Source organism: Mauremys mutica, chromosome 2 (genome assembly GCF_020497125.1).
Source record: "Mauremys mutica isolate MM-2020 ecotype Southern chromosome 2, ASM2049712v1, whole genome shotgun sequence".
Classification (NCBI taxonomy): domain Eukaryota; kingdom Metazoa; phylum Chordata; order Testudines; family Geoemydidae; genus Mauremys; species Mauremys mutica.
Window position 1 is genome coordinate 251,375,994 of NC_059073.1, and position 20,191 is coordinate 251,396,184.

General features: G+C 41.0%; 1 protein-coding gene and 1 long non-coding RNA gene across 3 annotated transcripts in view; one reads left to right on the forward strand and one right to left on the reverse strand.

Moving 5' to 3' along the window:
* Positions 1–20,191, forward strand: part of LOC123362953 — a 29,813-nt gene that overhangs the window by 7,951 nt on the left and 1,671 nt on the right. The window contains exon 2 of the long non-coding RNA XR_006576657.1: positions 17,432–17,466. This is a non-coding gene — a long non-coding RNA (uncharacterized LOC123362953). The remainder of the gene's footprint in view (positions 1–17,431; positions 17,467–20,191) is intronic.
* CDK14 (cyclin dependent kinase 14) overlaps positions 13,891–20,191 on the reverse strand; it is a 543,410-nt gene continuing 537,109 nt past the window's right edge. For both annotated transcript variants that reach the window (XM_045003530.1, XM_045003531.1), the window contains one exon: positions 13,891–18,254. The gene's annotated coding sequence lies outside the window, so the exon portion shown is untranslated. The remainder of the gene's footprint in view (positions 18,255–20,191) is intronic.

Here is a 20,191-nt window from a genome sequence, read left to right on the forward strand (position 1 = left end):
TAGTAATGCACATAAAGAGAGGATAAGGAAACAGCTGAACTGTTCAAACAAATGTCATTAGCCCTTCTTTGAGAAAGAAAATAACATTGTGAACATCTGTAAAGAGCTGGGAGAGGCACATCGATAGCATGGCTGTGCAAATTTACAAAACCAAGGGCCATATTAATAACTTGTTAGGCACTTCATGGATGCACCTCATACATTGCACATAGATTTCTAAATCAGAATGACTGCACATAACCGGATTGGCTTGCTTTTGTAATTTGAAACCATGATGATGAGTGTTGTATGGAAACATAAGTAAAATGATAGATCTTCCTTGTAGGAAGAAATAAAATTGCTTCAGATCACCAGCAACAGAAAGCCTGTCATTGATTGGTCAAAAATTATCATGTTACTAACAGAAATGCCATTGAGCTGAGTGCAAGGCCTTGCTTTGCTCAGCCAATGATTGTCTTTATGACACCCTTCTCAGAGATAAGAAGCCTGGTAAGGCTGATGCTGCAAAGGTTCTTAGTTGATATAAAGTAACTGTGGAGCATCTAGAAAAATGCTTCAAATTCTTTGCATAATTTAATGAAACAAATTATGTGGAGAATGTAAAACTATATGAAAATATGTATGCATATGCGTCTCATTCCCCAGAGTGTGACCCATGTAATCAAAGGAGAACCACTATGGGATTTGTCTTGTGGCAAACAGGAACACAATTCTTTTTCTTTTTGAATGAACCACCTATGACTCTACCAGCACCATTATCAAGAGTAAAAGAAACAGACTAATTTTAAGGGGAAAAGAAATAGACGGCAATTGCTCCTTAGTAAAATGAGTATCCATGTAGAACTTCCTTTGTTTTCTAGGTTATGAGTGCAGCTTCAAACTGTCATATAATATTGTAATAAATAGGACCTAATTTCATTCCATTTTATTTAAAGTGAATCCCTCTGTATTTGACATGATTCCTAAACTTCTTGTTTGGGCCAGAACTTTATATTTATCCATTTCAGTGTAATGTGCTAACAATCACACTTACATTAGTTAGTTTACAGAGAAATGTTCACTGCTGCTTAAAATGATACTGGAGCCTCCATGTCATCAAACTTCAAGTCTCAGAGTGACTATAATCATTTTGCAAATACAATGGGGAGTCCTTGTGGCACCTTAGAGACTAACACATTTATTTGGGCATAAGCTTTTCTGGGCTAGAACCCACTTCATCAGAAGCATAGAGTGGAAAATAAAGGAGCAGGTATAAATACATGAAAAGATGGGAGTTGCCTTATCAAGTGTGAGGTCAGTCTAACGAGACAATTCAGTTAACAGCAGGATACCAAGGGAGGAAAAATAACTTTTGTGGTGGTAATGAGAGTGGCCCATTTCAAACAGTTGACAAGAAGGTGTGAGTAACAGTAGGGGAAAATTAGTATGGGGGAAATCAGGTTTAGGTTTTGTAATGACCCAACCACTCCCAGTCTTTATTTAGGCCTAATTTAATTCCAGTTCTGCAGTTTCACATTGGAGTCTGTTTTTGAAGTTTTGTTGTTGAAGAATTGTCACTTTTAGATCTGTTATTGAGTGACCAGGGAGACTGAAGTGTTCTCTTACAGGTTTTTGAATGTTATAATTCCTGATGTCAGATTTGTGTCCATTTATTCTTTTGCATAGAGACTATCCGGCCAATTTACCTGGCAGAGGGGCATTTCTGGCACATGATGGCATATATCACATTGGTAGATGTGCAGGTGAACGAGCCCCTGATGGTGTGGCTGATGTGGTTAGGTCCTATAATGGTGTCCCTTGAATAGATATGCAGACAGAGTTGGCACCGGGGTTTGTTATAGGGATTGGTTTCCTGGGTTAGTGTTTTTGTTGTGTAGTTGCTGGTATTTGCTTCAAGTTGGGGGGGTTGTCTATAAGCAAGGACTGGCCTGTCTCCCAAGGTCTGTGAGAGTGAGGGATCATCCCTCAGGATAGGTTGTAGATCCTTGATGATGCGCTGTAGAGGTTTTAGTTGGGAGCTGTAGGTGACAGCTAGTGGCGTTCTGTTACTTTCTTTGTTGGGCCTGTCTTGTAGTAGGTGACTTCCGGGTACCCTTCTGCTTCTGTCAATCTGTTTCTTCACTTCAGCAGGTGGGTACTGTAGTTTTAAGAATGCTTTATAGAGATCCTGTAGGTGTTTGTCTCTGTCTGAGGAATCAGAGCAAATGCGGTTGTATCTTAGAGCGTGGCTGTAGACAATGGATCGTGTGATGTGGTCTGGATGAAAGCTGGAGGCATGTAGATAAGTATAGTGGTCAGTAGCTTTCCGGTATAGGGTGGTGTTTATGTGACCATCGCTTATTAGCACTGTAGTGTCTAGGAAGTGGACCTCTTGTGTGGACTGGTCCAGGCTGAGGTTGATGGTGGGGTGGAAATTGTTGAAATCCTGGGTGGAATTCCTCAAGGGCATCCTTCCCATGGGTCCAGATGATGAAGATGTCATCAGTGTAGCATAAGTAGAGTAGGGGCATTAGGGGACGAAAGCTGAGGAAGCGTTGTTCTAAGTCAGCCATTAAAATGTTGGCATACTGTGGGGCCATGCGGGTACCCATAGCAGCCCTGCAGAGTTGAAGGTATAAATTGTCCCCAAATCTGAAATAGTTGTGGGTGAGGACAAAGTCACAAAGTTCAGCCACCAGATTTGCTGTGATAGTATCAGGGATTCTATTCCTGATGACTTGTAGTCCATCTTTGTGTGGAATGTTGGTGTAGAGGGCTTCTACATCCATAGTGGCTACGATGGTGTTTTCTGAAAGAGCACCAAAGGATTGTAGTTTCCTCAGGAAGTCAGTGGTGTCTCGAAGATATCTGGGAATGCTGGGAGTGTAGGGCCTGAGGAGAGAGTCTACATAGCCAGATAATCCTGCTGTTAGGGTGCCAATGCCTGAGATGACGGGGTGCCCAGGATTCCCGGATTTATGGATTTTGGGTAGCAGATAGAATACCCCTGGTCGGGGCTCTAGGGGTATGTCAGTGTAGATTTGTTCCTGTGCTTCTTTAGGGAGTTTCTTGAGCAGATGGTGTAGTTTCTTTTGGTAATCCTCAGTGGGGTCAGAGGGTAATGCCCTGTAGAATGTGGTGTCAGAATTAGAATTGTTTAGCAGCCTCTCGTTTATATTGTTCATATCCATAAACCTGGGAATCCTGGATGCCCCATCATCTCAGGCATTGGCCTAGGATGCACACTACGTAGTGCTGTCCAATTATAAGTTTTAACGTTCAATGTCTCTACTTTTCAGAACTACAAATGGGATCGTTATACTGCTGGAAAGTTAAGATTCCCATTGTTCCACGAGGATGCTATTTCTAGCTTTAAAAGGGCGTGAGAAACAAGTTTTTTTGAGTTATCATTTAGAATTTATTTTTTATTTTTCGGAGAATTATTTCACAGTTGGACTCTCAGTATATTAAGACACCTGAGGGTTTTACAAGTGACTAGATATTAGAAATGATACCAATAACATTTGAAAATACTTTCAAAAATATTTCTAAAATAGTTTTTCTGTAGACTGTGTCAAAACATCACCACTTGTGAATAATGTGGGCAACCCAAACTCATGTCTATAAAACCTCTATACCACACCACCCAAAAATATATATTCTCTATAAAGAAATAAAGCTCAAATACAAGTGGGACCATTAAATAGATTAATAATTTTGAAGGCCTAAAGGGACATTATGATCATCTAGTATGACCTCTTGCATAGACTAGGCCATAGATGTTCACCGAGTGATTCCTGCATCAAATCTATAGCTTCTATGAAATCCTGGCCCCACTGAAGTCAATGGGTATATTTCCATTTATTTCAGAAGAGCCAGGATTTCACCCCCACTCTTCTTTTAAAGACTTCAACTGATAGTGAACTTACTACATCCTTAGGTAAGTTGCTCCATTGGTTAATTATCTTCATTGTAAGAAATTTTACCTTCTTTCTAGTCTGTATGTGTCTGCTTCAGCTTCAAACATTGGAACGCTTTACGGCTTTTTTCTGTTAGCTTAATGATCATCTATGATCAGATATCTCTTCCCTCTGTAGTTACTTGTAGACCATGATCAAGTCATCAAAATAATGATGAGGAAAATGAAGCAGGTAGAGATGTAGGAGAAAATACTAAATAGCACCGCTCTTTCTCTCTTTGTAGTAAATGTCCAAGTTAAGAAAACCCCACCTAACACTGTTTTTCTAACTCAAGCTCCAAGGACCCCTTAAAGAACAATATTGGAATCTTTTCTTCCTTGTTTGGAAGAAATTAAGAAAACGTAGGTTAAAATGATCAGGATCTGGGGCAACTGTGCAATGGAATTTCCACAGATGTATCTGGGAGCAGATTTGGACCCCAATACAGTAAAAAAGCTGGTTTTATCTGAGTGATTTCAATATAACATTTCCTCTTTTATTTACTATGCAGTATATTTAGTTAAAAGCTTGGATTCATGACTAAGAAATAAAACTGGAGGAGATGACTGGTAAACATATATGCCATTCTATGAAAAATCCAAATTAATCTCAGTGAAAAATTTTAAAAGGCATGAGAATTTTTCATTTTGTTCAAAAAAATTTCTGGAAATGTTATTTTTCAATAATAAAAATCAAAACAATGAAATAAAAATGTACAATTTTGAATTTAATTTTATTCTTTTTTTGAAAATCAAACATATTGTTGTTATATTTTCTTTTATGTGTTCCTCCTTCCTGATCTATCTTTTCTCTTTCTTCCTCCCCTCACACTGGAAAAAGGGGGGAAAAAGTAAAAGATGGAGAGAAAGTGGGGAAAAATTTGAAAGAAATACGCCCTCCTACTCTCTTTCACTTTTTCTATTCTTAGGTGGTTTTCAAAATTTCTTTGCAGTACAGATCTCTTGTGCATTACTTTAATTTTAGAATCTTTCTAGTCAACTTTTGCGTGCATCTTGTAAAACAAAATTGTTGAAGTCGTTCCAAAGTGACACTGAACATTGAACAATTGGGGTCTGAGCTGGCAGAGTCTGCTAAATCTTCTGAGCCTGGCAGAGATTCTACTAAATGTGTGTTTGCTCAAAACATGTTATCTAAAGGAACATTAAGCAAGCCCAGTGAACATAAATGTGCCCAGTCTATGTTACTGGAACATTCTAATGAAGTATTCTCGGAGTCAACATATTTTGGTGGGAAGTTAGCTCAGTAGCTAGATTTACAGAGGCAATAACTAATTGAGCTCAGTATCTGAAGGGCATTTCAGGTTTCTGTTAAGAAAGTCACTTTATATGTATTACAGGTACATCAGACAGACTGGATAAGAAAATACGGAGGCTAATGGATATGGAGGTTTTATTTAACAAAGGTTGTATTTTGATTTATACATAAGAACTGAGACACAGTTAATAACTAGCTGAGAGAACTTATGGCATGTGGCAAAGCCAGATTTAACTCCAGTAAACTTTTTTTTTTAGAGTAAGGCAGAGCGTTTCCCCTTTCCCTACACAGCATGATTCTTCTTCCAACACTCCTCTGCACTGGGGCTTGCTTTAGTCACAAATCTACCTCCATCCCACACAAACCTAATATGCTTTCATTTTTACTGTAGCTTACCACAGAAATGTTGGCATATGAAACTGAGGCTCCAGATAGTGTTATTAATGCTGGAGAAATGAATCCCACATTGCTTAAAGCCCCCTGTGTTATCTCTCTGCTGTTCTTCATACTGGGATACCATTTAATGTGGTCCCTAATATCCGGGGCCTTGGACGACGTGGTCCAAACACATTCCGGGAGCCCTGCAGGCCCATCTGGTAAGACGACTTCACTTTCCATTTAATCATTCTGTTTTTCCCCCCACCCATCCTTACAACTGAAAGTGTGTGTGCATGTGTGGAGAGGGCACAGAGGGAAGAAGAGAGGAATTTAGAAGTCAGGACAGGAAGTAAGCAGCCATGGAGCACTATAATAATATTATTCAGGGGCAGTAGCCTGTTAGTTGGTTTCTGAAGCAAGGAAAATAGCCAAAAGGTAAGGCTGCCAGACAAGAGAGGAGAATTCTTACCACCTCCCATCCCCCACCACAGGCACACTCAGCCATCCAATACCCTCATTTCCCTTTCCCTAGTGTCTCACCTCTGAGGTCTCAGCAGGGATCGTGGGGCAGACAGCAGGCAGCACCAAACCAGCCAGGGGGGGTCTGAGGGGCAGCCAGAGCTTGCCTTTGTTCAAAAACCAGTGCTTCCTCGCTGACTCTATTTGAGCTAGAGGAAAAGTGAGGTGCGTGGGCATAACTGACCGCATGTGGGACTGCTCCCCACCTGGGGCTCCCTACCACCCAGGGTACATGCTCTATGAAAACCACAGCAGTGCCTCTGCCTTGTGCATTTTAAACACTGACATTAATCTTGTATCTGGCAATATCTTTCTCTGGGCAGATTTCTGAAAGGGAGAAAGTTGGGGGCGTGTGTACATACACACGCAAGAGTAATAGCCAGAGCTTGCAACCCCTCGACTCGCCACATTCTCTTTCCCACAACAAAAGTGCAACTCTGGTGCAACTATTCTGTACGTTGTTTCTTCTTGTTAGAACATACTATCTCCTCAGGAACAAGACAGGAAAAACAACAGGAATTCAGAATACTTACCAGCTAGAAGTGAGCAAGCCTTAACTACCTCCAAGATGGATATTTTAGGACTACGGGCGTTGGCTGTCCAATTTAAAGGGCCAGACCCCCAGAAAGGCATGCTGGGAAAAGTACCTATAAAATGCCAGCCCTCCTATGTGGCAGGTCAACAGAAAAGGGCTGTTTTTATGTACTGATACATCACTACCTAGATTAAAAAAAAACTTTTTTTATTATGTTATATGAGTTTACTTGGTCTGCATTCCAACTGCGGTTCAGTTAGGGTGACCATACGTCTCGTTTTGGCTGGGACAGACCAGGAGACTGATTCAAGGGGACTCGGGACCTGGAGTGCACCTAGTGTTAACTTGCAAGTCAAAGACAGGGCTTTGCAAAGCTGCTGGTGCTTTGCATCACCGAGTGCTTGCAAAGCTGCTGGTGATAGGACACTAGCACCCAGCTACCACAGGCAAGACTCCGTCTCACTAGAGTCAGGCAATAACAAGGTGACGCACAGTCCTGGGTACCCCGAGAACCACTACAATGTCACACTGAGCATGCATGATTCCACATGATCCTGAGAGTCTAGTGTTTCAGTGGGGTACTAATATGCCTTTTAGGCTTCAATATTATGTTATTTTACCAGCATTTCTTCTATGGCCCTGAATGCTTTTATATATTGCATCATTTATATGAATTACTGTATTGATCCTTTGAAAATTGATTAAAAATATATATGTGCTTGATCTTAGCCTAGCAACACAGCCATGAAGCCTGGCCCCAACAATTATTGGTGGTCTCTCTGGGAAGGAGGGAAAAAAGAAGACAACTTTTGAATCCCATTCTACTAACTCGGTAACTACCATTGGCAGGGAATGACTGTGAGGCTGATCTCAGCTATTATTGTGCTTGGCTCGCTCTCAGCATGACTCACTGCTGACAATATATAACACCTCTCACAAGAGGAATGAACAGTAAATACTTGGCCCTGGATTTTTTTTAATCTTGTCAGGTTTTTCCCTGATTTGTATCCTTTATCCTAGCCCTTGTGCTATATAAGCTTCTCAAAGTTAATGTCCATAACACCACCACCCACTGGTAGCAGCAGGCTGTTCTGCCACTGTAGGGTTCTCACTGCAAAGATTTACAATGACAACCATTATTCAGAAACGGTATGTGTTAACCTAGTGGCACAAGGTTGCTCAAACACCTTCCCTCTGGTTTTTCTTTTCTCTGGGGAGGCAACAGCTATTACAGACAGGGCATCTTTTCCTTTGCTGTAGCAGCAGGCTAGTTTGGTTTGAAAATATTATGGCCACAATGGAACTGAGCCAAAGGTGTTCAAAAATGCAAACATTGTACGGAACATATTGTACAATTAACAACTTAGTCTGAATATGGGCAGTGGTTATTTTAACCTACAATTTTAACTAATGTAATAAGTCTTGGTTTCCATCTGTATTTGCTATTATGGTACATTATACCTGCCAAGTGAGTAGTAAGCTATGAACACTAACTAATGAATAACCTGGTAATACCAGCTGCCAAGGGATATCATGGTACTTTACAACGGCAAAGTGAGTAGTAAATCATGAACAACAACTAATGAATAACATGGCAAAGCAAGGGATTAAAATGGTAACGTCTTCCCAAACTTGCCCCGGGCCAATGACGACAGTGGAAATATGTCAACCTTGGGGTCAGTGTGTGTAGTGCCATGGGTGGTTTTTGTGCAGCTCCCTCTGGGTAGAGCTGACTGGAAGATGACAATTCCCTGTTGTGGCAACTTTTGAAATTTGTTTTCATTCTGCATTAGAACAAAAATCAAGACCTTTACACCATTTTCACAGGAGTGGAATGATGTCAAAATGTCAATTTTTGGATCAAAACCTGAGCATTGGTGGTTAGGACGCTGGCCTGAGATGTAGGGAGACCCACTCTTCCTGATTCAGAGCTAAGTTTTTCCTGCCAGCTCATTCTGGAATCAGGCAGAGCAGGGACCTTCAATATCCATATCCCACGTCCCAGGTCACTGCTCTAACCATGAGGCTATAGAGTATGAGCATGCATCGCTCTCAAACACACAAACACACGTTTGTGAGTGAGGCTGAGTGGGGGTTGCTTTGCCATTCTCTCTTTTGGGAACATGAGGGGTTTTTTTTTGTGTTTGTTTGTTTAGTTTTGTAGCTGTTGTGGGTTTAAGTTCAGGATTTCTTTCAGCCCAGAGGGGCAGAGGCTTCAGTTTGTTGTGGCTTCTGAGGGTTTAACCTGTGGCCATGGGTTGCAGCTTTTGCCTCCAAACTTTTGCCTCCAAACATGGAGGAGCATGTTCTAGCTGTGGGGAAGATGAAAATTGAAAATGTGAGGTATGCCTCCGACATGACCAAGGCTGGTTTTGTGTTTGTTGCCATGTGATGAGCAGGTGGCTCGGGGGACAGGGCGGTTATTTTTGGGACATATGAGTTGCTGCAAAGGAAGATTTCCCCGCCTTGAGGCAATGGTGCGAGGTGGGTAAAGTTAGTATTAAATCTTTTTTGTCAGCAATACATGTGGCAGACAATCAGGGGGCCTTTGCTAGAGTATGGAGGAGTTAGCGTTGGGGATTGTGGAACTTGAAAAAGTCTTTCGTGACACTAATGATGCTGGGTTGTATGAGAGCTTGCAATATAAAGGCCAGCTCTTGTGGGACCTGTTGGATAGCAAAGTTCAGAATGCACTGGTTAGGGCCTGATTTTAGGGCTGTTCTCAAATGGATGCACCTACTCAGTTTTAATTCAGCCTGGAAAAGACATGCACAGAATGGCAGATGACTGGCTACTTCAAGATGTAAGCGGTCCAACAACAGTCAGGTCCTGTGGGGATTAGGAACTTTGCTGTGATTTTTTTTCTCAGACCTGTATGCCTCAAAGCATGTGCGGCCATCTGAGATTTAGTGGCTCCTTGAGGCTCTTAGTAGGATCTCAGTGCTGAGTGTGGACAGACTTGAACAAGACCTGACACTCTCAAAACTGACTTCTGCCCTAAATGGCTGTGCTTCATGGAAGGCACCTAGTATTGATGGGTTGCCTGTTGAGTTTTATAAAGCCCTTTGGAGCCTTCTGGGGCCTGATTTGCTCCAGGTTTTTCAGGAGTGTTTCAGAGAGAAGATATTGCCACTCAGTTCTCGTCAAGTGGTTCTTCTTGCCTAAGAAGGAAGACCTTGGAGAGGTGGCAAATCGGAAACTTGTGGCCCTGCTTTGCTCAGACTTTTTTGAAAGGCCTTCTCAAATAGATGAAAACTCTCACCAGACCTAGTGCATTCCTAACAGGTCCATTTTTTTAATAACATTTTCCTATCATGGGATGTAATTTCAACCTTAAAATGTTTGAATTGCATTTTGGGTTGATTTCCCTTGATCTAGACAAGGCTTTTGATCGTGCAGATCATGTCTTTATTTTTTGTGTCCTTTGTGCTTAAAGTGCATGGTGTTTTGAGAAGCTCCTTTTCAGCCTTTACGGGCATCAGACAGGGTTGTTCCCTTTTTGGATTATTATATGCTTTTTCTATCAAGCCTCAGTTATGCATGTTGTGAAAGCGCCTTTCTGGCCTTTCCCTCTTCCAGCTTGTACTCTGGTGAAAGTTGTCACATATGCTTACAATATGACTGTGTTTATTACTCATGATTGTGATGTCCAAATTTTGACTGCACGTCAGCGCACTTTTGAGGCGGCTTCCTCAGCTTGCATTAAGTGGAGGAAGAATGACACCCACCTGCTATGGGCTTGGGTGATTTCCTTCCCCCTCCCCCTTTTCCAAGAGGCTATTATGGAGCTGAACTGACTTTAAGATACTGGGCATTATGCTGGGACCAGCTGGTATTTTGGGTTGGACTTGGGAGGGAGTTATGGAAAAATTGGAGGGGGGGTTCCAAAGGTGTAAGGGACATTTGCCTTGACACTCATTCCAAGGGCAGATGTTAGCCATTAAAAGTGTAATTGCCTCTGTGTTGTGGGATAAGTGCATAGTTTTGGATCCCTTGCTACAGTTTTTTAGAAAATGTTTAGAATGTTCTTTTGGCCATCATTGGCTAAGGCAGTATGTTCTGTAGTTGGCTGTTGCGAAAGCGGGGGGAGGGGGTGTCATGGTCTCATTGGTCTTTTGATCAGACTTGCCACTTTTCAGTTGCAGTTTCCGCAATAGTTGTTTGTCAATGATCCTGTTCCTTGGAAGCAACTAGCTGTTGCTTTTCTTCAGCCGGTAGGGGATTTGGGTTTTGATCAGGAACTTTTTTTTTTTTTTTTGGCTCATGGGTGCCTCAATGGTGAGGTGTTACCTGGGTTTTTATCAAAGCCTTTGGAGATGTTTTTTAAGCTGAGGCCACAGGCTAGGTGCCTGCAGTTCCCATGACTGCATGCTGAACCCCTTGTTTATAGCCCTGCTGTGAGGCGTCCTAGTCTTATTTCTAGGAGTCTTGTTTCTTCCCTTATTGCAGCAGGTGCAAGAAAACTGATTCCTTTAATTTTTATTAATTTTACCCGGGTCGCAGCAGATATCTTGGTTGCCAAGGTTGGTTTCATTCCATTTGCTGGGTTTCTTGGTTTTTAGCAGCAGTGGAATAAGCTCAGCCTAGGGGCAGTATTGCCAGACTTGACAGTTGGCTCCTTGAGTGAGCCATTCCCAATTATTCTCATGTTTCTATTTTCTTGCCTGTTGCAGATTGGGATGTTGACAAGCCTGGCAACTTGTTTACCTTCAATGGATTATCTGAATTTACTTTCATAGCTTAGGCCACACCTCACTGTATATGCTTGTGGTACAGCTTCATCATTTTCAAACACTTGGTGATTATCCTGCTACACTATCAAGCCGACAGTGTCTGATGATGGACTCCAGCCATCCAGCCTGGAGAACTGTATACAAGCTCCAATTGTAAAGCAGATGGGTGCTCTCCAATGGGAAGTCTCCCTAGGGCTATTGCCATGAATGTGTTTGTGCATCATTTTACTTGTAAAGTGTCAGTGTCATGTCCTTTTTTTGTGACATGGAGACCTTTTTCATACGTTTCTCATGTGTTCCAGGTTACTACCATAATTTGTTTTAATTCAGGCTATTTTTGGCTTATTGTCCCTTGATTTTTCTCCTACTGTATTTATTTTTACTTTTAAGTATAGGTTCACAAATAGAGCCTTGCAAACTTTATTTTGGGTCAAGCAAAGATGGCCATTTAAAAAAGTTGGTGGTGTAAGGTATTTGGTACTAGGGTTGCCTATATTCTTCAGTTCTTTTAGATTTGTAATTGTTTTATGCCTTCATCTGGAGTTTAGGTATTATATTCTTATAAGTGCTTTGGCTCAATATATGCAGTGGTGGCTATTAGAAATGCACTTGATACTGTTCGGGATGGGCAATTATTTTTGAAGTTGTAATTTATTTTCTTGTTTTTACTGTGTTTCTGTATTGATTGATTAAATGTATTTGCCGATTGCATGCTCAAGTGCTCAGAAAACAAACGACCCAATACCCAAACCAGCAGTTACAACCATTAAGTTCAATCTTACATAGACTCCTATCACAGCTTGGATGAATTGGTGATGAAATCAAGCATGAGCTTGGAGTTCGATTGTAAAATTAGAATAATGCAGTGGTAATAATTGGAGATATACCAATCTCCTAGAACTGGAAGGAACCTCAAAAGGTCATTGAGTCCAGCCCCCTGCCTTCACTAGCAGGACCAATTTTTGCCCCAGATCCTAAGTGGCCTCCTCAAGGATTGAACTCACAACCCTGGGTTTAACAGGCCAATGCTCAAACCACTGAGCTATCCCTAAATCAGGCCAAGTGTCTTAATAAAGCTAGGAAAAATTCAGTGTTTTTTTGTGAATACTTTTGCACAAGAATTGTCACTTCCATTTCATGAGAGTTTGCAACACATCCAAGTTTGATGTCTCAGTTTGATGCAATAGTAATTTTCATATTACATGCAAAACTATATCTTGGGTATATTTTTAATATAAATACCATCTCTAAAAATGGGCCCATTTTTGCTCAGAAATTTTTTGCTAGGAAACAGCCTATTGCCACTTAAAAATAGGTCACTTTTTTTTTTTTATAAAGGAAAGCATAGTGTGAATAGGTCTATTATGTTCATAACAAAATGATCAAAAACAAAAAACCCCAAGCATCCCTGCAACCAAGCAATTAGCATCGTATTAAGTCTAGATAGAATTTCAACTTTATTTATCGTTGTGTTTTTGTTTGCCCTATATTAATAGTATCACCTTTTTTTTTAAATAACTTCTTCTGTGCACTGTTATCCTGATACAGAATTCAGCAGAGTATCCTGAAACATGAAATTAAAAGTAGAATAATTATATGTTTAAAATTTACTTCACTAATGCCACAATTCAGCAAAGCATTTTAAAATGAAGCATGTGCTTACATCCCACTGATTTCAAAGGCTTGTCTAAGCATGCGTTTAAGTGGTTTGCTGAATAGGGATATGCTTAATTATGTGCTTAAAACTAAGTATGTGCTTAGATGCTTGGCTGAATCAGGGTCTAAAGACTCTTCAATTTATCATCTACAGAGTGCTTTTTGCTGTAGTTTCCATTCCTTAAAATATAATTATTTTCAGTTTGTACAGCTCGTAAAGAAAATTTCTATAGATGGATCTCAACTGGAGTCAAAGGCCATCACATTTTTGCTACTAGAGAGGGGCTCTATTGGAGGGGTTGCAGAGAAAGGGGAACATATTTGCACATGTGGTGATTATTAAAAAGATTCTTCTTACATCAACGTGCCAGTTTCCCAGGGATCCCCTGACCTGATTACATAATGCTCCAGCAAAGGATCTACATTTTAAACAGAATGACAAATTAATATCTTTTTTATGATTAGCAGCTAGACTCAGGATTGCACATTATTGGAAATGTGGGACCCCTCCTCCTCTGGAATTATAGTATAGTAAAATATGCACTGTCCTTGTAATGGAAAAGACACCCAGCAAGTATGTACACAAGAGAAGCACCAAAACCAGGATAAGTATTTAGAAATGTGGACATCCTTTCTAGCATACTCCCCAGGGCTCCCCAGCCAGAATCTTTAGTCATGTTCTTTAAATATTAACTTGACCCTGAATAAGTAATATACAGTGAAGTATGTTAATGATTTATTGTAATGTTGCCTTAACAAAAAGTTTTAAAAAATGTTTACAAGCACTATACTTTTCATTTCTCTGCAAGGAAATTTATACTGCATGGTAGTTCTACACAGCAAACACCAAGGAGAATAGAGAGATTCTGCTAGACTTTATTCAATATCATGTTACAAGAAAACAGTTACAGCTGACAAACCATTACATCTTTCATAATACAGACAAATTACAAATGTCACATTTATTTTACTGCACTGCTTACTATGCTGCTGTTCTGAAGTATGTGTGTGTGTATTTTATATATACATAATTTTTTATATATATATAAAATTACATTAACATTGTTTTCATGTACCAAACCCCTGTTAAAAAGAATGCCTCAATGCATCATACAAAAAGCCCAACTGAAGTTGGTGAGTAGGGATTTTGTATGCAGCACTGTCAAAATGCATTTTTTGGGTAGGATTTTTTGCGCATCCTTTTATTTTTGCTTATGTGAAAAAAAATGCAAGGCAGTAACATACAGTTATGTTGGTAGGGGAGGTTATTGTTATAGGTGGCAAAACAACATATTTCTATTTATATGGGGTGTCAGTAGTTTGCCCCCAAGTATGTACAGCCTAAAGATTTTATATAAACAAAGGTTACAAAACCAATAATATTCACAGATGAGTATTTTGTATAGAAGCATAACATAGAGCATTGACAACACGTTTAGTCATGTGTGCACTTACAAAGAACACACTGAGGTGTATTTCTCCCACCAATCAGTGGGGAACTGATTATTGTAACATCCTTTAGCATTAGTGGGAGTTCCCGGTGTAAAGTTCTCCCTCACACCAAAGGCAAGAATAGCCCCCAATGTCTGCAGCATTGCAGATAGAGTTTTCATGTGCTGCATGAACAGATTTGCTATCCTAAGCAATGTTTTTCTGGGAAAAAACCCACCACCCAATCCAGGATACTATGCAGTGATGTAATGTTGATACTATCATAGCGCTAAGGGGTCCTGACTAGTGCTGTGCAACTCCTTGCTGGGTCTGGTTCATGTGGGACAGATGAACTGAGCCCAGCAGGACTGAAGATCAAAGCCAGCTGGAGATGGTAACGTATATGGTTATGTTCTATGAACCTGAACTTCCAAGAAATCCTCCCTTTCCACAGATCATCCCCATCACCACCTCTCCTTCCCCCTCCACCTACTATTAATATCTTTATGGAGCTAGGACATGCCTTTGCACTTTTATTGGCCCACTGCCACTCCCCTGGATTTTCAGGGATGCCAGACAGCTGCCACCCTTCCCTCAGGCAAAGCCACCACCTACCCTCAACATCAGAAAGCATCAAAGGACCAGCAAGGCGGTAGAAGGGAAATCATCCCACTGTTGTTGCCAGCCATGGTATTATTGACTAGAGGCAGGTAGCGTCCCATAGCTTCACAAACTATTGTGCTCTAGGGAGTAATGGCCATTCCTACCAAAACTCAGCAGCTAACCCAGTGCTTGGGAGTGTGAAGTGCTACCTAACAGAATGCAGCGGCTGACAGCAGGAGCAGGATTCTTTCCTAGCTCCTGCTCATCTCTTCAAGAGCCAATTTGCCTCCTCTTGCTTCTCTGAAGACCCTTTTAGATTTGGGGGTCAGCAGTGGGAGAATGGTCAGCCAGCACTTCTTAGGGGAGCAATGGAGGAAACACCCAGTTTCAGGATGTTGCAGCAAGAGGATTGTTTGGCCTTCCACAGAAAGATCTAATGTTTAGTTGGGGTTCCTAGTTGATGGGTATTTCAGGGTGACAACTCACTAAGTAGGGGCTGCTCTGGAAGGAGAGGGAGGGGGAGCAGGGCTGTACAATCACAACCACCCAGGGCTAGGGAGCTTTTTGGCACCTGGCCTGAGGTTTGCAGTTGCGCTAGAACTCGGAGCACTATCTGCTGTTGAGTGGGTTTGGGGATCTGTGTGAACCTTTTCAAAGTCTTACTCCCAACCCCATCAACTGTCTGAATAAAAGTTATCCATCCACGAAGACACTCACTCACATTTCAGAATTTCCTCAAGAGAATAATAAATCTGCTGATGAGCAGAGGCCACAATGTTCAAACTTGGGTGTTTGAAGTTAGGTGTGTAAATAAGTGACCTGATTGTCAGGAATGCTGAGTTCCCAAAATTCTACTCGGAGTTCAGAGGTGCTCAGCCCCTTTGAAAACGGAGTCATTTTCTATTTAGGCACCTAAATCTAAATTTACATACTCAACTTCAGGTACTCAAATGTGAACATTTTGGCCATAACCATTAACGATTTCAATGGTTGTTTAAAAGGGGGAGAGAAGAGAGGAATATACACTTGATTTAAGCAAATGCTATGCTTGATTTACCATGGATAAGTAAGGTGCTAGACTTGTATCCCTCCGAAGGGAACACTTTGGGGAATTACTCTATCAATCCACCAGATGTTTCATGGAGCAGCATAATTGCTCACCCTCCCTATTTAAGCTGCCAAAGTAAAAGATATATGTCTAAGGAACTGCTCTTATTTTCCTAACTGAAAGCTTTGTTACATTTTCAAAAATTCTACAGATTTTTGAAGTAAAGCCTTTCTTAAAAAATAGCTAATTTTAAACATCAAATTGCATATGATTTAAGTAGCAAAGATAATGTACAAAAGATTTTTCTCTAAAAAATAAAATGAAACGTAACTCAAAGCAAATGACATATAAGGCAATTTTCATTTGTGATGAGTTTGAAAAGTTCAGTGGGCTTGCTGCTTATTTTTTCCACCTCCTGTCCTTGTAAGTACCAGAATGAATTTGTGGTAAGTTTTAAAATAGGATTGTTATTTAAGTAGCTTTCATGTAGTTTTTACAAGTTTCTAAACAACAGAGATGTCACAGGGGACATATGGTTTTAATGACTGTGCAACTATTGGGTGTATTTTCACATCTTAACTGTGTTTGAAAGAACAGAGCAATATTTACTGTAGTTCATAAGAGGCAAGCTCTACTGGTAGCTTTTGAACAATCCAGGATTTGCCTTGTTGGGTGTTCTTTCCTAGATCCCAACAGAAACACTGCTAGAGTTTAATAAAGGGGTGGTAACGCAACTCTTTCCCCCCTTCCCTCCAAACAAAACATTACATGCTAAACCAGTGCGCTTTTTTGGCAGTTGATGCATCCAGGAAGCAGAGGAACTTCACATTTTGAATAAAATAGCCTAACAAGCCCTTCTGTTCAAGCACCATTATAACTCAAGAGCAGGATTTGCCCCATTCCCAGTCTCTCTGAATTCAAAGGTTTGTACATTAGGGCGGTCCTGTTCCACAAGCTCCCCTAAAGCCCTGCCTCCCCAATCCAGGGGAGCAGAAGTCTCCTTTTTGAAAATGACATGACTGCACTGTTTGCCAAGTTTGCATTGGAGTGATTCAGTCAAAACAGAACTTAAATACACAGTAGCTGGTGGCGTCCTCCAATCAGATTAAAATGTCTAAGGAAAATAAGTGAAAATGCTCTGGTGTGGAACAGCAAACATTTCAGATCAGGGTGACTTTTCATTTTGCTTTCTAAGAAGCAAAACAACAAAGGTAGTTTTCGTGGCTCATTCAGCAAATACTGTTTCTGCACCCTAGTGTCTGTCCTAAAGTAAACTCATGCTCTTTCTGTTTTCATGCTCTGTTTTCTTTTTCAGCAAATATTCCAGAAGTTAAATAGGGTGTGGAAAAAGTAAGTAAAGATGGAGCCAAGACCTATAAAACATATTTAAAAATCTATATTAGCAAAGGGTAAGGAATTCATGACTGTATCTGTTAGTATAGTATGTTCTGTCATTTTTTCTTCACTGCAGGCCTGTTTTGTAAAGTGGCATGCTACGCAGCCTACACGGAATAACCAAATTCTGAGTTCTAAATAAACATGCAATTATTTCCAGGTTTTTAAAAAAAAATGGATGTGAACATTCTGAAGAGGTAAAAATCCACTTTAGGAATAATGGCAAGATACTGTACTTGTCAGTCAATCTGAGGACTTGGGCTTGCTCTAGCTAGAAATAGCCTCCCTACTGGTTGAAAAATATGCCCAACTCTCAAAGAAAACACACATTTTTATGCCACTATTGGCTTTTATGTACAGACATTACTGAACAAGTGTGAACACCAAATGTGTTGTCTTAACGTATTTAAGACCTTGCTGGTGAAAGCATAAAAATCTTTACAAAGACGCTGTGCTGCAGTGGAAAATCAAACAAAATCAAACACAAAAGGCTGAAAAGAGTACATCCCATGTACCAGTAAGCAAAAGCTAAATCTTCACATAGTTCTCTGAAATCACAACGTATCCAAATGCGTGCAAGGTTTTAAGTAAATTGCAGGGAAAAACGGAGTCTTGCCAGCTTCGGTTTTCTTTTGAATGAAATCCACCAGAGAGAGAAAAAGGAGACAGGGCCACGGTTCCTTCAAATCATTGATCCCCTAATTAGGTTCTGTTTCCCTCCTGAAGAGTGAGTGAACGTAATCCTGTAAGGGAAAAATAGAAATTATAAGCAGTCTCATGACCGGCATCATTTTATCATTTCTGAACCTAAAAAGTATGTTTGCCCACAGCCAGCCCTCATTACTTTATTGCTCCCACTCTGACCAAAATACCACAAACCCAAAACATACATAGATGAGGTGTCTCAACAAAGCAGCAAAGCTAAAGCAGTGGTCCCCAAACTTTTTCTGTCGCACCGCACCTTACCCGTAATGGAATCAGCCACACCCCCATGGGAGCCCGCGGTCAGGAGCGGGGGCTGGGGCTTGGAGTGGGGCCATGGCCTTATTGAAATTCCGGGAGGCGGTCAGGAGTGGAGCCTCAGCTGGGGCTGGAACCCTGGGTTGAGTGTGGAAACGCGGTTAGGGGTGGGGCCAGAGATGGAGCACAGCTGGGAGCAGAATGGTGCTGGGTGGTGCTCCCCTCCCCGCTCCCAGTGAGGGCTGGCCCAGGCCCCACTGCACGTGTCTCTCCAAATGTTCCTCTGCATCCCCCAAGGGGGGCGCGCCCCGCAGTTTGGGGACCACTGCCCTGAAGCCAGCATTTTCCAATCGGGTGCCTAAACTAAGGCGCCTAAGTCCTTACTAAGGGATCTACATAAAAGTGGCCTACTCTTCAGAGGGGCCATGAGCACCAACACATTCAACTGGAGTGTATACACAGGTATACGTGGTACCAGACAGCTGTCTCTGCAGGAGATGCTCACGCCCTAGGCACGTAAAGAGGAACCTGCTGCTTATTGGTATAGCATTTGGAGCTTATAAACTATGTCTGCTCCCTTCCCCTGCTGCTCATCCTGTACTGCACCTAGCAGTTGCGCTAATGACCATTCTCTTCTCCTAACAGAGGGCTGGACAGCTGAGGCTGATCTACCTGATAAACGGATACCCTCAGACTTTGCCCAAAAAAGGAGTTTGCTTATATATAGGTATATATAGCAAATAGCTCTGTAAACTCCACCTGGTAATGATAAACACCCAGGAACACAAAACACTCATTTTTATTTTGGTGCTTTTCTAGCATATGTATGTTGTAATCATTTCCCTAGTTTTATCTTTGAATCATGCCAGTGATTTCCATTTCATCAAACTCACTCCCAATGATTGATTCTGAAAAGATGGCTTGTGATCATTTTGCTATTTATTTGGGGCCAGCCAAACAGATTGAGGACCCGTAGGGCATGATCCTGAAGTACTTAAATAAAAATCCCATTGACTGTAATAGGAGCTATAGCTGAATGGATCCACTGGAAGGATTTAAGTTTTGTCACTAGCACTTTTAACCTTTAAGTATCTCCAAATGGGTTTCTATACAAGCTCTTTGCTGAAGACGATCGGGAATTCTGTAATTACCGAAAGACAGGTTCGAAATACAGATATTGTTTTTAAAACAGGTTTTTCTAAAAGATGAGATTTGAACTATGGGCACTTGTTACACTTTTAAATGGAATTGCAAGGATTCACATATACAAGAAAACAGCACTTAAAAAGGCAGTTACGTAAAAATATTTATCAGACTTAGAGCTCTGTTGGTATTAGCACCTCCTAAAACTACACAAATCAAATGGTGCACGCCACTGACTCCAGTCTATAAGGACCTCATTTCAACACCAGGAAAGAAACAATCGCCTGAAAAACTAATGCAAACTGCAGCTTCAAGCATAAGACTAATTGCTTTTTTCATCAGAAGTAGCTTAAACAATTTCCACCTTTTGCAATTTCTCTCTCTCCACCCATGCCAGGCTCATTACCACAGTCCCTGAGTGCTCCTCTCCCTCTCCATTAAAACTACACAGCATCTGAGCTAGATCAACAAAAACACACTATGAGTGGTGTGTGGCAGTTAGTGTCTTATGGCCTCTTGGAGTTTGTTTGACCATTTCTTGAGTCCTATGTGGGTTGTTTTCCAATTGCCTTTGTGA